General features: G+C 41.4%; 1 pseudogene; it reads right to left on the reverse strand.

Annotated features, from left to right (window-relative positions):
* Positions 1 to 3,575: 3,575 nt before the first annotated feature.
* The window catches only part of LOC105864162 (calpain-7-like), a 35,114-nt pseudogene continuing 22,136 nt past the window's right edge, over positions 3,576 to 16,553 (reverse strand).

The following is a 16,553-nucleotide window of genomic DNA, read 5'->3' on the forward strand; positions in this document are numbered from 1 at the left end:
CACATTTTATGAAGTGAACATAAACCCTGATACCAAAACCAGGAAATGATGCAACAAAAAAAGAAAACTATAGACCAATATCCCTTATAAATATAGATACAAACATTCTCAACAAAATCCAAGCCAATCGAATCCAGGTGCTTGTCAAGAAAATAATCCATCACAACCAAGTGGGCTTCATCCCAGGGATGCAGGGATGGTTCTACATATGCAAATCTATAAATGTAATTCACCATTTAAACAGAAGCAAAAACAAACACCATATGATCTTCTCAATAGATGCAGAAAAATCATTTGACAAAATTCAACACCCTTTTATGTAAGAACACTCAACAAAATAGGCATAGACGGGCTTACCTAAAAATGATACAAGCCATATATGACAAGCCCACAGCCAATATCATACTGAATGGGGAAAAATTGAAAGCATTCCCACTTAGAACTGGAACAAGACAAGGTTGCCCACTATCTCCACTTCTGTTCAACATAGTGCTGGAAGTCCTCACTATAGCAATCAGACAAGAGAGCAGAATTAAGGGCATCCAAAACTCTTTGCTGATGACATGATATTATACCTGTAAAACCCCAAGAATTCAACCAAGAGACTCCTTGAATTGATAAATGAATTTAGTAAAGTCTCAGGATACAAAATCAATACACAGAAATCAGAGGCATTCATATATTCCAACAACAATACAAGTGAGAACCAAATCAAAGACTCAATTCCCTTCAAAATAGTAACAAAGAAAATGAAGTACCTAGGAATATATTTAACTAAGGAGGTAAAAGACCTCTACAGGGAGAACTATGAAACACTGAAGAAGGAAATAGCAGAGGATGTAAACAGGTGGAAGAATATACCATGCTCATGGGTCGGCAGAATCCACATTGTTAAAATGTCTATACTACCCAAAGTGACCTACAGAGTCAATGCAATCCCTAGCAAAATACCATCATCATTTTTCACAGATATAGAAAAAATTTTACGCTTTATATGGAACCAGAGAAGACCTCATATAGCAAAATCAATCCTAGGTAATAAAAACAAAATGGGAGGTATCAATTTATCAGACTTCAAACTATACTACAAGGCTATAGTAATTAAAACAGCTTGGGATTGGCACCAGAACAGGGACATTGATCAGTGGAACAGAACAGAGAACCCAGATATAAAACCATCCTCATATAGCCAACTAATTTTCAATGAAGCAGACAAAAACATACACTGGGGAAAAGAATCTTTATTCAATAAATGGTGCTGGGAAAACTGGATAGCCACATGCAGAAGACTGAAACAGGACCCACACCTTTCACCTCTCACAAAAATCAACTCACACTGGGTAACAGACTTGAACATGAGGTGTGAAACTATTAGAATTCTAGAGGAAAATGTTGGAAATACTCTTCTAGACATTGGCCTAGGCAAAGAATTTGTGAAGAAGACCCCAAAGGCAGTCATAGCTGCAACAAAAATAAATAAATGATACCTGATCAAATTAAAAAGCTTCTGCACAGCCAAAGAAACTGTCAAGAGAGCAAACAGATAACCCACAGAATGCGAGACAATTTTCGCAAGCTACACATCTGATAAAGGACTGATAACTAGAATCTATTTAGAACTCAGGAAAATCAGCAAGAAAAAACCGAACAACCCTATCAAAAAGTGGGCAAAGGACATGAACAGAAATTTTTCAAAAGAAGACAGAATAAAGGCCAACAAACATATGAAAAAATGCTCAACATCTCTAATCATCAGGGAAATGCAAATCAAAACCACAATGAGATATCGCTTATGTCCACTAAGAATGGCCTTTATCAAAAAGTCCCCAAACCATAAATGTTGGTGTGCATGCAGAGAGAGAGGAACACTCCTACACTGCTGGTGGGACTGCAAACTGGTTCAGCGTCTGTGGAAAGCAATATGGAGATACCTTAATGCGATACAAGTAGATCTACCATTGGATCCAGCAATTCCACTACTGGGCATCTACCCAAAAGATCAAAGGACACTCTACAAATGGGACACCTGCACTCGAATGTTTATAACAGCACAGTTCACAATCACAAAGGTGTGGAAACAACCCCGATGTCCATCAGTACATGAGTGGATTAATAAAATGTGGTATATGTATACCATGGAGTACTATTCAGCTCTAAGAAACAATGGTGATATAGCACATCTTGTATTTTCCTATATACAGCTGGAACCCATTCTACTAAGTGAAGTATCCCAAGAATGGAAAAACAAGCACCACATGTACTCACCAGGAAATTGGTATTAACGGATCAACACTTAAGTAGACATATGGGAATAACATTTATCGCGTGTCAGGCAGGTGGGAGGGGAGATGGGGGCATGGGCAATATACGTAACCTTAACATTTGTACCCTCATAATATGCTGAAATAAAAAATTAAATATAATACTCATAAGGATAATCAAAAGAGGGTCCTTGAAAAAGACAACTCTGGGTTTTAAAAAATGACAAAAAACTTATTTAGGTGGTAAAATGATGTGTATATATTTCAAAGAGATGGAGGAAAATTTACATATATAAAATATAAATATATTGATATATATGTGTGCTGAAGGACTTGAAAATCTTCTAAGAGGGCAAACAAATGAAGACCCAAGAACACTGACCCAATAGAGCAACAAAGTCAGAGTGTTGGCAGTTGGTGATACATCAGACAGGGCTGGAGACAGCAGGGAAAATTGTAATGGAAGACATAGAAGTCTGGGGGTCAGGTGGTTCTTCCTGCAGCCAAGTGTAAAGTTATTTCTTACGGCATGAAAGATGGTACATGAGGGGTCCACCAGGCTAAACCCAAACATACTTAGATCTGGTGCCTGGGGGGAAGATCCATAGGTTGAGTGGGGGAAAAATATGTCAGTTGCTAAGGATGCTCTAAGCATTTTATTCCATACACTCTAATGCTGAATGTGTGAAATGAAATATCCATGAGCATCTTCATGCTAATTAGAATTAGCTTCATTCTTTATAACATCTGGGCAATAATAAACATTTAAAATCATAAATAATGCAAAATTAAAATTAGTTATGGTAACAATTCATTTGGTAATCAGTTGCCCAAGATGTTATAGTGGAGTCAACATAGGCTGGTTTAACTTATAACATGCTCTGCAAAAAAGGGAAACGTAATGTAAATATTTCAGGATATCAGACTAGCCTAGAATTCCACTCAATGAATCTTTGCCCCTCATTTTGCCCATCTGGTCTTAGTTCCTTTATCCTTTTATGAAAGGCATGTCACAGTGATGACTGAGTCTAATCTTTAATCATATGCACTTGTTATACAAAATGGGCCCTAAATGCAAGCCAACTCTATATATACACAAAATCATGGAAACAGTACGTCAAGGTGATTTAGGTAATTCTGACTACATACAATTCTCACCAAATGCCCTGACAAGCACCAGATTCTACTGCAACATGTGTTTAGAGATTTAATTCCATTCTGATTGTTGTGTTTACTGTCCTGAGGATCTGTGTCCTCATTTGAAAAGTTGATGTTTGGTAAATATAAAATCCAGTAATTTTTGAGATTTCTCCATTACTGAAGTTGTGTTATCTTAATGAGGATAATACTATTAAAGTCCAAGAAAAAAGGTCCTTCTTGTTTAGGCAAAAAAGTACTGGGAATGATACTGAAGATCCCAGCAGGTATATTTTGTAATTCCAGTAGCAAAACCCCCACCTATAGTCACCACTAGATTTCCTTGGAAAGCCATGGGAACCAGGATCCCCCACCACAGAAACTGCTACTACCTCAAATCCAACACTATATTGCCTTGGCCCTCACAGCTCAATCAATAATGATCTGGGATTTTTTTCTTAAATTGTTTTTATTTTAATTTTATATTTTTCATATTTCTTTTTTCTTTTTTCCTATAGAAGATGTTTGAGTTCAGCTGGAGGTCCAGTTTTTTTTATATGGAATTGGTAGATGGGATTATTTCTGTGAGTCTCTTAGAAATTTCCACATCCTCCAGCACTCTGACCACTCCACCTCCCCTTAATCTGTTTTGATAAGGTGTATGGTGAAGGAATCTTTGAAAAAGTAAAGCTGCATGCTGAATGTACCCGGACTGTATAATGAATTGTGTTCTGTTTTTCATACTAAGAAAACACTAATGTAAAGGTATGGGTTCCAGCTGTGGTCAGCTTTATCTTAGTCAAATAATGAGGGTTGTTAATTCAAATTTCATCAATGTATGGAGGCGGGTCAGCTGGGTAATAAACTTTTTTTCATCAGTCTTACATACAATAATTGTGATAAGTTCTCAATTATTTGTAAAATCATCCTTGTCTGTTATGTGTCTACTAAGTAAAACCCCCAACTGCAGCAACACTTTGTGGACACTGAACCTCCAGTTTGTACTGGGGGGGTGTTGGCCAGGCTATAGTTTTTCACAGATCCTTGCTTAGCATCCCAAGTACTGTGAATACATGTTGATTCTTTAAAAAACCTGGATTCCAACTCAAATAAATCACATCATAATACTGGCAGAGATCATGCCAGGAAATCCAAAATAGTCCATCATCTATTTTCTGAGCTGTTCAGGGACCAAAGTTTAAATACTTTTGCAACTCTGGAGTCCAGTTTTTTACATCATTTTCACTGTATCTTCCTTTCCAACGTAAATGACTCCAAGGATTTTTCAACTGGATAAATCGCAGCACCTTGAACTTTCTAATATCCAAAACAGCACATGCATGTGTGGGACCCAAACCCCACTTCTTGCCTTCAGCTTCAGTCATCATGCCAGTAGATGCAGTGATGAGGACATCCCCTTTGTGAGATCTTTGATAAAGCATTCTGAAAGAATTATCCTTACTGAAAGTCTGGCTATCTGAGTGCATAGCAATCCCTTCTCGTTTCCATCCAGTCAGTGCATGAAGATCAATATTTGAGTTGGATCCTGGGAAATTATATCCTCCCACGACTTTCATGTATGCTTTTTCTATGAGAGAAACCCATAATTCACATTTGTTGTTGGAATAAGAACAAAGCGATTCTCACTTATGATCAATAAGTAACTGGTCATCAATTATTACCTTTCTTGGGACACCATTGAAGTGAAGTTGTACCATATATTTTCCACATGGACCGTACTCTGGTTCACCATCCTTATTCTGAGGGTAATTTATGCTGGTAATCAACTTCTTTTTTTTTTTTTTTTTGCGACAGAGTCTCACTTTGTTGTCCAGGCTAGAGTGAGTGCCGTGGCGTCAGCCTAGCTCACAGCAACCTCAAACTCCTGGGCTTGAGTGATCCTTCTGCCTCAGCCTCCCGAGTAGCTGGGACTACAGGCATGCGCCACCATGCCCGGCTAATTTTTTTTATATATATATCAGTTGGCCAATTAATTTCTTTCCATTTATAGTAGAGACGGGGTCTCGCTCTTGCTCAGGCTGGTTTTGAACTCCTGACCTTGAGCAATCCGCCCGCCTCGGCCTCCCAAGAGCTAGGATTACAGGCGTGAGCCACAGCGCCCGGCCGATAATCAACTTCTTATTAAATCGTCTTTCATAAGCTGCACTAATAGCCAGTGATGCCACAAATGAACAATCTGATACTATTGTCTGCTTTATGCTAACACTAGACACAGTATATATCATTGTAGGATTGTTGGTAAGGTCTTCTGGTTGTACCTGTTTGGAAAATGTGGTTTTTTTGTGTAGGTGATAATGGTAGCTTGCCCCATCTATTACAGAAAGGCATTAGATAGGCAAAATGTTCTCTCAGATCAACATGCATAAAAGGAACATATTCTATACCATTTATTTCTGTTGTCCTGAGCACTTCTATTTCTTTTGCTGTGTATCTCTGTCCTTGTGCATCACATGACTGTGGACTCGTGAATGGCTAAGGTCTTTCAAGGAGGGGATTAGGTCTTAGTGGAAAATGTGCTGTTGTTGGAAGTGGCTTGGTTTAATATTCATTTACTTGATTTTACAAAATGGCTTCGTCAAAGGCTCCCTCAATGCATCTGCTCTATCTAGTGCCTGTCGAGCCAACTGTTTCAGTTTGTTTTGCAGGGTTTTATCAGCAGTTTCATAAGAGGTTTTCAGACAGATCCACAGCTTCTGTATATAATTGTATAGCATCTTCAACATTCTCTTTTTCAGCTTCATCAAAAGCTTGTGTGACAAGGAAATGGGCAGCTCTAAGTCCAACTGATGTTTTGATTTCAAAGGATCAGCACTCTTTGAACTGCAGAATGTAAAGCTTGAACTCTTTCCAGATACTCATTTAGTTTTTCTTGAATATGTTCTAGGCTGTCATTTCAGCATAAATTAAGGCTTGCTTGTACAGCTTCCTTGCAGTAAAACACAGGCTCAGGGTAGCTGCCCTCGTGGTCATGGTGGCGCTGCCCTGCCAGGTGGGTGGACTGCAGGTGTCCCGCTCCAGCGTGGTCCTGTCCGTGGCGCCAAGCCTCGCGCCAGAGGAGGGAGCAAGGCCCTGACGCAGGACTGCTGCTCACTGACTCTGGCGGCCCAGCAGCTGTCCGAAGATGCCAGAGCGCCCAGAGCGCCTGGGAAGTTTACTTTTGGCAGTAGAGGGAGGAAAGCCTGCCTTCCCGGTTCCAGCCACTGTGCTCCACTGGAGCACCCCGCCAGGCCACCCAGCTTCAGATATATTTGTTAGGGACCGACCATCCACAGCCCCACCGGACAGAAAAGCAGAGACATTGAGGATGCAATCACACAAGAGGAGGTTTCTTTTCTGGCTAGCCAGGGTCCAAGCCCCAGAGCACCAATGCAGTGGCCACCCTCGCAGGCAAGGACCCCGGCCGGAACAACGGCATGCCTTTTATCCCCATGGTGCACAAGCTGCGCACAAGCTGATCACGCGTGGATCATGCGTTGACCTTTACAATGATTGGTTGCCCACTATTGCCTTTTGAAATAATTGGCGGGTTGGTTGCCCTCTATTGCCTGATGGGCCAGTCGCCCGTGCTTCAGTGACCTCATCCCATAATTCCCCATACAGCGGTGTAGCAAGCAAGCAATGACCAGAAGCAAAAGTTTGCGGTTAGCTCATTGCCCCACCCAAGTAAATTCCCGACAATTGGAAAAATTCCTCTGCCCTTCCTCTGCCCTACAAATTCCTCTGCCCTTCCTCTGCCCTACAATATTCAACTTTAAATGGCCATGAATAATTCATTAATATAGATGCTTGTTACCATAACTATCCCCAGTTGATTTTCTTTTATTCATTAGTCCCAATTTCTAAATATGAACTTCCTTGTATCTTTGTACCTTTATACAACTAATTCTATAAGGACTAATCACAGAAATGGAATTGCACTGCCAAATCACTGCAGTGCATATGGACTTAGATTTTTAGAATGGAGAATCTCTGTTCATATGCTAATAAATGCTCCTTATGCAACCACCTAAATCAAATGGTCGGTCCATCCAGGCTAGTTTTGGAAATTAAGAAACCATAATTAGAAAAAATTAGTACACTTTTTTTTTTTTTATTATAAACAAAGTGTTGCTCTGGCACCCAAGTTTCAGTGAGGTGATCAGATCATAGCTCCCTGTAACCTCAAACTCCTGGGCTCAAGCAATTCTCCTGGCTCAGAATCCTGAGTTTCTAAAAGTACAGGCATGCACCTCCACACTTGGCTTCTTTTTTTTTTGGTGTGAGAGAGGTAGTGCCTTGCTATCTTGCCTGGTCTGGAATTCCTGACCTCAGGCAATCCTCCTGCACCTGCATTGGCCTCACAAAATGTTGAAATTACAGTAATGAGCCACCACACCTGGCTATACAACTTTTTTATTCCATTTGGGCTAGGGGTTTATTAAAAAGATAAAATGTTATCAAGGATATTTGGTTAGTTTTAGCTGGAAAAAGAAAAAGTATATGAAATTGAGCAAAGGGATGAAGAACACAATAACAACTAGGAAATACCCAAGAATATCTTGCAATTTCTGATATCTCTGTCTCATCTTAAGATGATCAGCTGCATCAGAAACTGTTTTCCCCAGAACTCTGTTTTTTGAGTTTTGGGGGTTTCTTTTCTCTTTTCTTCTTTTTTCTTCTTTTCTCTGTCTTCTTTTTTCCTTTCTTTCTTTTTTTTCCTGTGGATATAAATATAAAGAAATGGATATATTATATACAGTATTTATCTCTGATTAATTGACACACTTACTATACAAAGTTAAAAAAGAGACAAAAAATAAATGGAGAAATCAAATTAACCCCAAATTTTACCACTGAGAATTTACTTCCCTCAACTCTCATAGTTCCAGGCCTTTGTGTGTGTGATTGGATGAAATATGGCCAATTGTGTTTGGATTCAGGGTGCCATTTCCATTATCCTCCCAATTTCACAATGTCATAGCTAGCAAGACTAATCAATAAAGATCTGCTGATTAGTCCACCTTTCATACCTAGAGACGGGCACGAGGTGAGAGACAGAATGGAAGGCCTCTGATGCTCTTTCTTGCACCTCAGCATCCTCTCTAGTCTTTAATCCTCACTTTTTACCTTGAAAATATGTTTAACTTGAACCTCATCCTTCTCCTTCCTCTACCACAAGCTGTCTCCTCCATAGTCCATAGAACAACAACAAAATGGATCACCACCAAGGCTAGTATTTATTGCGAGCAGTTAATTTCCTCAATAACTACAAGAAGGGAACCATAATCAACACATTTGTAGATAGAAAAATTGACAGAGAATTAGGACCTTGGCCAAGATGTCTGAGCTAGGAAGTGATTAGATCCAGGGTATGAACCTAGACCGTATAATTCTAGAAGCTTGAGCCCATTCCTATGCCTCGTATTCTTGTGACTAACTAGAAAAATAAAAATTCTAGATCCCACTGATTGGATTTTTGTGCTGAAGTGTAGCATCTATATCTAAATGTATGGAAATAATATGCATATGGATTAATGAATTATTCAAAGTGATGACACCCAGTACTATCAATCACAAGAAATAGAACATTGGGGTAAAAAAAAAATGAAGAAAAGAAATGAAAAAAACAAAACAGAAATATAGCATCATCAACCCACCAGGAGCTCCCTTTTGTTCTCATTCAAAATCACTGAACTCTCTTCTCCAAAGCTAACAAATATTCTAACTTCTGAGTTTGTTTTAACAGCTTATTGAAATGAAATGATACAGAATATATTCTTCATGTCAAGGTACTTATTATGTTTGAAAGTTTCATGTGTTTTTCTTAATGTATGCATGCTTCATTTTTATTCCTGTATTTTATTCATTATATATGTATATACTCACAAAATCACATTTTATTCTTCTGTGTATGGGGGACATATATATGTATATATATCACATTTTATTTACCTTTTCTATTATTGAAGCACATTTGAACTGTTTCCAGTTTGGAAAAATACATTGTACAAAAGACATTGTTTTTTGTTTTTTTGAGACAGAGTCTCACTCTATTGCCCAGACTAGAGTGCCATGGAGTCAGCCTAGCTCACAGCAACCTCAAACTCCTGGGCTCAAGCAATCCTTTTGCCTCAGCCTCCTGAGTAGCTGGGACTACAGGCATGTGCCACCATGCCCAGCTGATTTTTTCTATATATTTTTAGTTGGCCAATTAATTTCTTTCTATTTTTAGTAGAGACGGGGTTTCACTCTTGCTCAGGCTGGTTTCGAACTCCTGACCTTTAGTGGTCCTCCCGCCTCAGCCTCCCAGAGTGCTAGGATTACAGGTGTGAGCCACTGCTCCTGACTTGGACATTGTTTATAATGGTGAATAGAGGCAGGCATTTCTATTGGATATATACCTAAAGGTAAAATTTTTGGATTATGGAGTATGTGTGTATATCTATTTTGAGAAGATACTACCAAAGGGTTTTTGAAAACATTAGTAACAGTTTATACAGACAGCAGCATATGAGGTCTATTTGCCCTACATCCTCACCAATGCTGGATAGTATCTTTTTATTAAAATTATAGCCATTGTATAATGGTATAACATTGTGGTTTTTATTTGAATTTTTCTGATGAGGAAGAATGTGAACATTGTTTCGTACACTTGTTGGCCACTTAGTTATTTTTAGTGAGATGGCTAGTGAAATTTCTTGCCTACTTTTTCCAGTGTGTTGTCTTTTTTCTTATTTATGCAAGTTAGTTACATGTCCTAGATGTTAGGCTTTTGTCACATACACATATGGCAAATGTTTTCCCATTCTATTCTTGCTTTTCTACTTTCTTGAGGGTATCCTTTGATGAAGAGAAGTTCTTAATTATAACAATGTTTGATTTATCAATTTTGTATTTATTGTTAATGTACTGTATGTATTATCTATAAAATCTTTCTGTCACAAAGTAATAAAATATACTCCTGTTATCTATGGTAAATATACGTTTTAGCTTTCATGTTTAGATTTAAAATTCACCCGGAAGTGATTTTTATTTATAGTGTGAGATAGGCATTAAGATTCATTTTTCCCGTGTAGATAATCAGTTGACTGCAGGGCATATTTCTTCTCCTCACTGCCCCACTGTGCCACTATTGTCATGTGCAGAACACCTGAAAGTGGGGGTCTGAGATGGACCTTCTATTCTTTCTATTTCTCTTTATGCCTATCCTTGCATAACTAAAGCATATGACCTTAATTACTGTAGCTGTAATCTAAGTCTTCATATATGAGGTGTAAATCCTCCAACTTTTATTCTTCATGATTGTCTTGATTATTCTTGTCCCTTATTTCTATGTAAATTTTGAAATTGGCTAATCAGTTTTGAGAGGTATCTGCTGAGGTACGTTACTGTGGTTGTATGAACCTGCAGATAAATTTGAAGAGATGGAACATCTTCATAGTAAATCGAAAACAAAATGAAACCAACCAAACAAACAAAACATAAAGGAAACCAATCAAAAAAACAAAAACAAAAAAACTAAAGACCATAATTTAAAAAGGAATAAAGTGTGGATAAATATCTGCAACTCATATCACAAAAGGGCTCACATCTTCACTACATAGAAAACTTCTAGAAATTGGTAAGAAGATTAACGCTACAAAGTGGAAAATTTGATAAAATCTATAACCCACAGTTCACAGAAAAAGAACTCTCAATAGATTTAAAAACATGAGATTATGCTCAGGCTCAGTCATAACATCAAAAAACTTGTCAAATTCAAAATTTGACAACACACTGTAGCACCCTGTGGCCCCACCTGAATACACTGGTGGTGCCCATGGGCCCCAGAAGACACAGTGCACAAAGAGCAGACAGAGGCTGACGGGGAAGAATCGCATGGGACTGGCCCCAAGAGCAGGGCTATTGGTGTCCTGTGTATGCCCACTTGACCTCTGCCGGGAGACCTGGCTTTCCCATGCTCCATGTCCCCAGCATGGGCCATGTCGGGAGCCCTGTGCACCCATGTGCCTCGGCCAGCCTGTGCTGACACCCTATCTGTTATTCACGGAGCTAACACTATGTTCTCATTGAACACATACTTATTCAGCTCCTCATTGAACAATTGGAAAACTGAAGCACATAAATAGAAAGGGACCAGTGAAGAGCATGGAGGTGGGCAGAGTCCAGAGTATTTGGAAGCACTTTACTTCCTAGGCCTTGGCCCACCTTTTCCCATTAGGTTTTCTTTGTAAATGAAAGCCTCTAAGAATGGGGGATCCCTGCTCACTCCCTCTCCACCTGGTGCTGCTTTCCCTTCCACATCCCCACATTAGCACAGACTACCACTCATGAACAGTGACTTCTTAGGTGGGGACCATGGATGTGGGGTCACAAAAGGAGTAGACACCAGTGATGTGACAAGAAGAAAAGAAGAAAAATTGGAGGCAGCCGTGCCGTAAGACAGAGGCATCCACTCTCCTAGCTACGTGCCTATGGGCTCATATCGTTGGCAGGATGATCATGCAGGTCCTCAGTGTTCTACCTGGACAGGGGGCCACACCCAACACAACCTTAGGTGAACAGGACCAGGGCGCTGCCATCACCTCTCTGGGCAGCTGGAGCTAGGGTGAGCCTGGTGTAGACAGGATATAGGAGAGAAATCCTGTTTCCTGCTGTATAAATTGGGCTGTTTAGAGTGGATGGCCCCAAGGATTCCACATGCTCATAAGTGTCTGCTGCCCTCGGATCTCTTTTGGTGACCAACTGTGCTCCAAGATTCTGAAAAAATGCCTTGCACTCGCTGGGGCTTGTTCACAGCAGAGAGAGGATGGGGCTTGTGGACAAGGACCTGGGGTGGGACAGAGTGTTGCAGGTCACTGGGCACCGAGTGTCAGGCTAGGGAGTGTATGAGCTCCTGCTGGGTCCCTGAGCCCCCAATTGGAAGTTGGTGAGAATCACTGCCCTGGCTGAGGGGAAATGCCTCATGAATGAACTGCACACTTCAGGAGATAGAAGGAAAGAGGGGACAAGACAAGCTCCTGATGTCCCTCTTTTGCCCTTGGAGCAAGAAGATATTGCTTCTTGAGCCCTTGGAACCTTAGAGAGCTGCTTTTCCGAGGACCTCCAAATGCAAGTGGCAGTGTTCTGTATTGCTCCTTCCTGGGGCTGCATTTATAGTGCTAGCCACAAGAGGGCAGCAGCCTTCTGATTCTCTGGTTCCCACTGAGCTTGGCTGGAGCAGCTGGAGCCAGGGAGAGTCGTGCCAAGGTCATTCAGAGCATTCCTTTTCTCAGACCCAACTTGAATCTCCTGTTATTATCAATACACCCCACCTAAGGAGGTGGTCACAAACAGAAATGGGGCTTTGAGATTCCTCCATTCCTTCACTCTGCGACACTGCCCAGAGCTCTCACCCTTTGCAGGGGGCTGTGGTGGGCCCAGCGTGTTGAGCTGAAAATGACCAACTTGTACTCTCAAAAGGAGCCCACAGTCGAGGACAGGTGGACAAAGCACTGCAGCAAGCGCATGTGAAAGAAAAGAGCAAGTGCTATAGTGGGATCAAAGCATGATGTTGGCAGGGGGGGCTGGGAGAGCCTGTGAGATGGGTGCAAAATGCCTCACTGAGGTGACATGTTGATGAGAATGACAGGGGCCAGCCTGCACAAGTCTGGGAACAGCGTGTCAGGGAGGAGACACCCCTGGTGCAGACGGTCACAGGGGAGGTTTGAAAGGGCCAATGTAGCTGGAGAGAGCTTGGGTGGAGAGGAGAAAAGGGAGGGAGGCTCCTGGGCCCGGCAGATGAGGGATGACCTGCTCTTCCCTGAGAGCACTGCCCCAAACGTACACCTTCACACAACAAACACTTAATGCGTTGCAATTTGTGTGGCCAGACTCTGGGCACAGCTTGGCTGATGCTTCTTCCTCAAAGTCTGTCAAGTGACTGGGGCTGTGGTCTCACCTGAAGCGGGACTGCGGGAGGACCGGCGTCCAAGCTCGCATGTGTGTGTTGAAATCTGTGTCGACTGAGAGCCTGGGTTTCTTTTGCTTCTCTCAGCTTCACTACTCAGTTTCTGCCAGTCAGCCTCGACATAGGGCAGCGCACAGCAGCGGAGCTTGCCTCCCTAGTTTGAAGAATATGATGTGGGCGTGGGAAGGTTTTATGGAGGGAATGCATGAGAGAAAAATTAGGAGGAAAATGGCAGCTTTTTAGTAGTCATTTCTGGAAGTCACAGTGAAGTTAGCATTTTTATCTCCTCAAAACTCATGTGATGGCATTAGGAGATGGGTCTGCTGGGATACATTTAGGTCCTGGGTGTGGAGCCCTCATGACTGGGATTCCTGGTTTTATGCAGGGAACCCCACAGAGCTCTCTACCCCCCTGTTTTCCAGGTGAGAATAAAACCTGAAGTCTGCAGTCTGCCACTAAGGGGAGAGTCCTCACCAGGGCCCAACTACCATGGCTCCGAGACCTCAAACTTTCAGTCTCCAGAACTCTGTGGAATTAAATTCTGTTCTTTAGAAGCTACCCAGTCTATGGCCTTTGCTATGGCAGCCTGAACTAAGACACGACAGCCAATCATTTGTGCGGTGTTCTGCTGGGCAGAAGTGAGTCACTGGCCACTCAGTGCTGTGAGCCTTTGTGGAGGCTGCACACCACACCGGCTGCGATGAGGCTCATGGTTCTGATTCTGCATACAGTGAGAAGGCACTGGAAGGTTTGATGTCAGAGCATAAGAATATGTGGATTTCATTTTATGTTGACCTCTTACTGCTGCAGAATGGGAAATGAGGCGCAGAAAGAAAGTGACTTTCCCAAGATCACACAGCGGGGCCCCAGGCCTGTCTGAGTTGTATCCCATGCGACCTCTGGCCCTTCGTTGTCATTCTTTCATCTCTCAGTCTGTGCCTTATCTACATGTCACACCACATCATGAGTTTTGTAAGTATTATCTCATACACACCTGATTGGTTTCTAGGAAGAAGATGCTAGCATGATCCCCACTGTGCATGTTGGGAGACTGGGGAGGCCCTGAAACACACAAGGACTTGTGTAGGGTCACAGAATTGTAAGAAAAGGGAGGTTAGGAGCCAGCTCTGTCTCCTCAAATCTGCAGCCCTGGCTGAGAGGGGCTGTGTTTGATTTGTGTTCTAAAACACAAATCCAATAAATATTTAAAGATGAGCAAAAGACCCAAATAGACATTTCTCAAATGATGGAAGAGATACAAATGGCCAATATTTATAAGAAAAATTTCTCCACATCAATGATCATCAGAGAAAGAAAAATCTAAATCACTAATATCAACTCAACCTTGTTAGAATGACTACTATTAAAAATCTTTGTCTCTTTGGAAAAGACCAAGAGAAAAGGGAACACTAGCATGCTGTTGGTGTAGACTATAAATCACTACAGACTTTATGGGAAACAGCATGAAAAGTTCTCAAAAAATTAAAAATAAAACCACCATAAAACACAGCAGTCACACTATTAATTACTTATCCAAAAAATAAAATCAGTATGTTGAAAAGACATCTGCACTCTCATGCTTCTGCAGCCCTATTTACAATAACCAAGATATGGAATCAACCTATGTGTTCATTATTGAATTAGTGGATAAAGAAAATATGGAATATAAACAGAATGGAATATTATTTCACCATAGAAAAGAAAATTCTGTCATTTTCTATCACATGGATGAAGCTAGAGGACATTATGTTAATTGAAATGAGCCACATACAGAAATATAAATACCTTATGATCTCACTCATATGTGGAATCTAAGTAAGTTTATCTCTGTGGGGTAATTGGAGACACTGGCACAAATTCCACTCACGGAGGTTTAAGAGTTAAAGAAAGCACAGGGACTGGCCACCCCCTCATGCAGTATGAGTGAAAACACGCTGACCTTTATGAAAGACTGCCCTACCATACCTGGTGACACATCTTATGTCCAAGTTGTTGTTTCCTTGTTTGTGCTTGCCTATATAATCACTTGCTATTTCTGGAAGCAGCACGACGAATTTCCTAGCCTGCCATCATTGGATCTTGCAGTAAGTTCTCTGAATAAACTTATGTCTCTTTTCTCTGGTCCTCTAGTGTCATTTTTTTGTTCTCAGCTCATTTTATGTGAACGCTTTCAAGATCCTTAATTCACATAACATTTGGCATAGTCAGGAAGATGCTATAAAGCCCCTGTTGAGTTGACCTCTGGCCAAAATGACATAATGAATAATAGGTGTCAGCCTGGTGGGAATCTCAGGCTGGGAAGTTGGATCCATGTGTTATGAGGTGGCCACATTAGTAGATAAGCGGGTATCACCATGTGAGTGCAGAACTGCCCTAAAAAGCCTGCAGGCTTGCTATCAGTATGGCAGCTGTGGCAACCCACTCTGCCCTTGGGAAAAGAATAAAATTGAAGCAAGTTGTGGCAGCTATAGCATGGCTGCTACTGCAGCCTGTACACGCTGCAACACAGGCCAAGTTGGCTGCCAAAGCCACTCTGCAAAGAGCAAGGGAGGACTGCAAGTTGGAGCATTTATATTCAGCTGGCCAAAGCAGACAATAGTTACTTTCCACTAGACTAGAGCAAACCAGGGAGCAGTTGCAACTTATGGTGAGCTTTTACACTCACCTATAGGGCAAAAGACTATCAGCGTTTGTATCAGGGCTGTAATCACACAGGCAGAATGGGACCCCAAGGGATGGGACCCCCTGAACAACAGCACAGGCAGTTTGAACTCTACCATAGAATTATGTTTGGAAGAGGCTGAAGGCTGTGGTTTGAGCCAACTGAAAGTGCACCCAATAATACAGACCAAAGTAAAGGCTAGCCAGGGCCAAATGCCAGGAGGTCTGAACCCTCTCCCCACAATGGAGAAGCACACATCAGCACAGCCGTACACCCCCTGCAAGCCGACAGAACTGACTCAGAGGTTTAAGCAGAAACTGACGGAGTATGCCAGGTGCTTGGTTCAGCTGTTCAATATGGATGCTGGATGGTGTGCTGTTTAATGGAAATGAAATGGGTAAATTGGCACCAGTAAGAATTCAACAAGTGGTTTCCCAAAATCATATAGTGCACCTACCCAATGAGACCTTGATACTAGACTCTTATATATACCAGGGCTCTCTGGCTGATCATGGCATGTAGAGATATTTAGAAAGATGCTGGC

This window comes from Microcebus murinus, chromosome 13, assembly GCF_040939455.1.
Source record: "Microcebus murinus isolate Inina chromosome 13, M.murinus_Inina_mat1.0, whole genome shotgun sequence".
In the NCBI taxonomy this organism is placed as follows: domain Eukaryota; kingdom Metazoa; phylum Chordata; class Mammalia; order Primates; family Cheirogaleidae; genus Microcebus; species Microcebus murinus.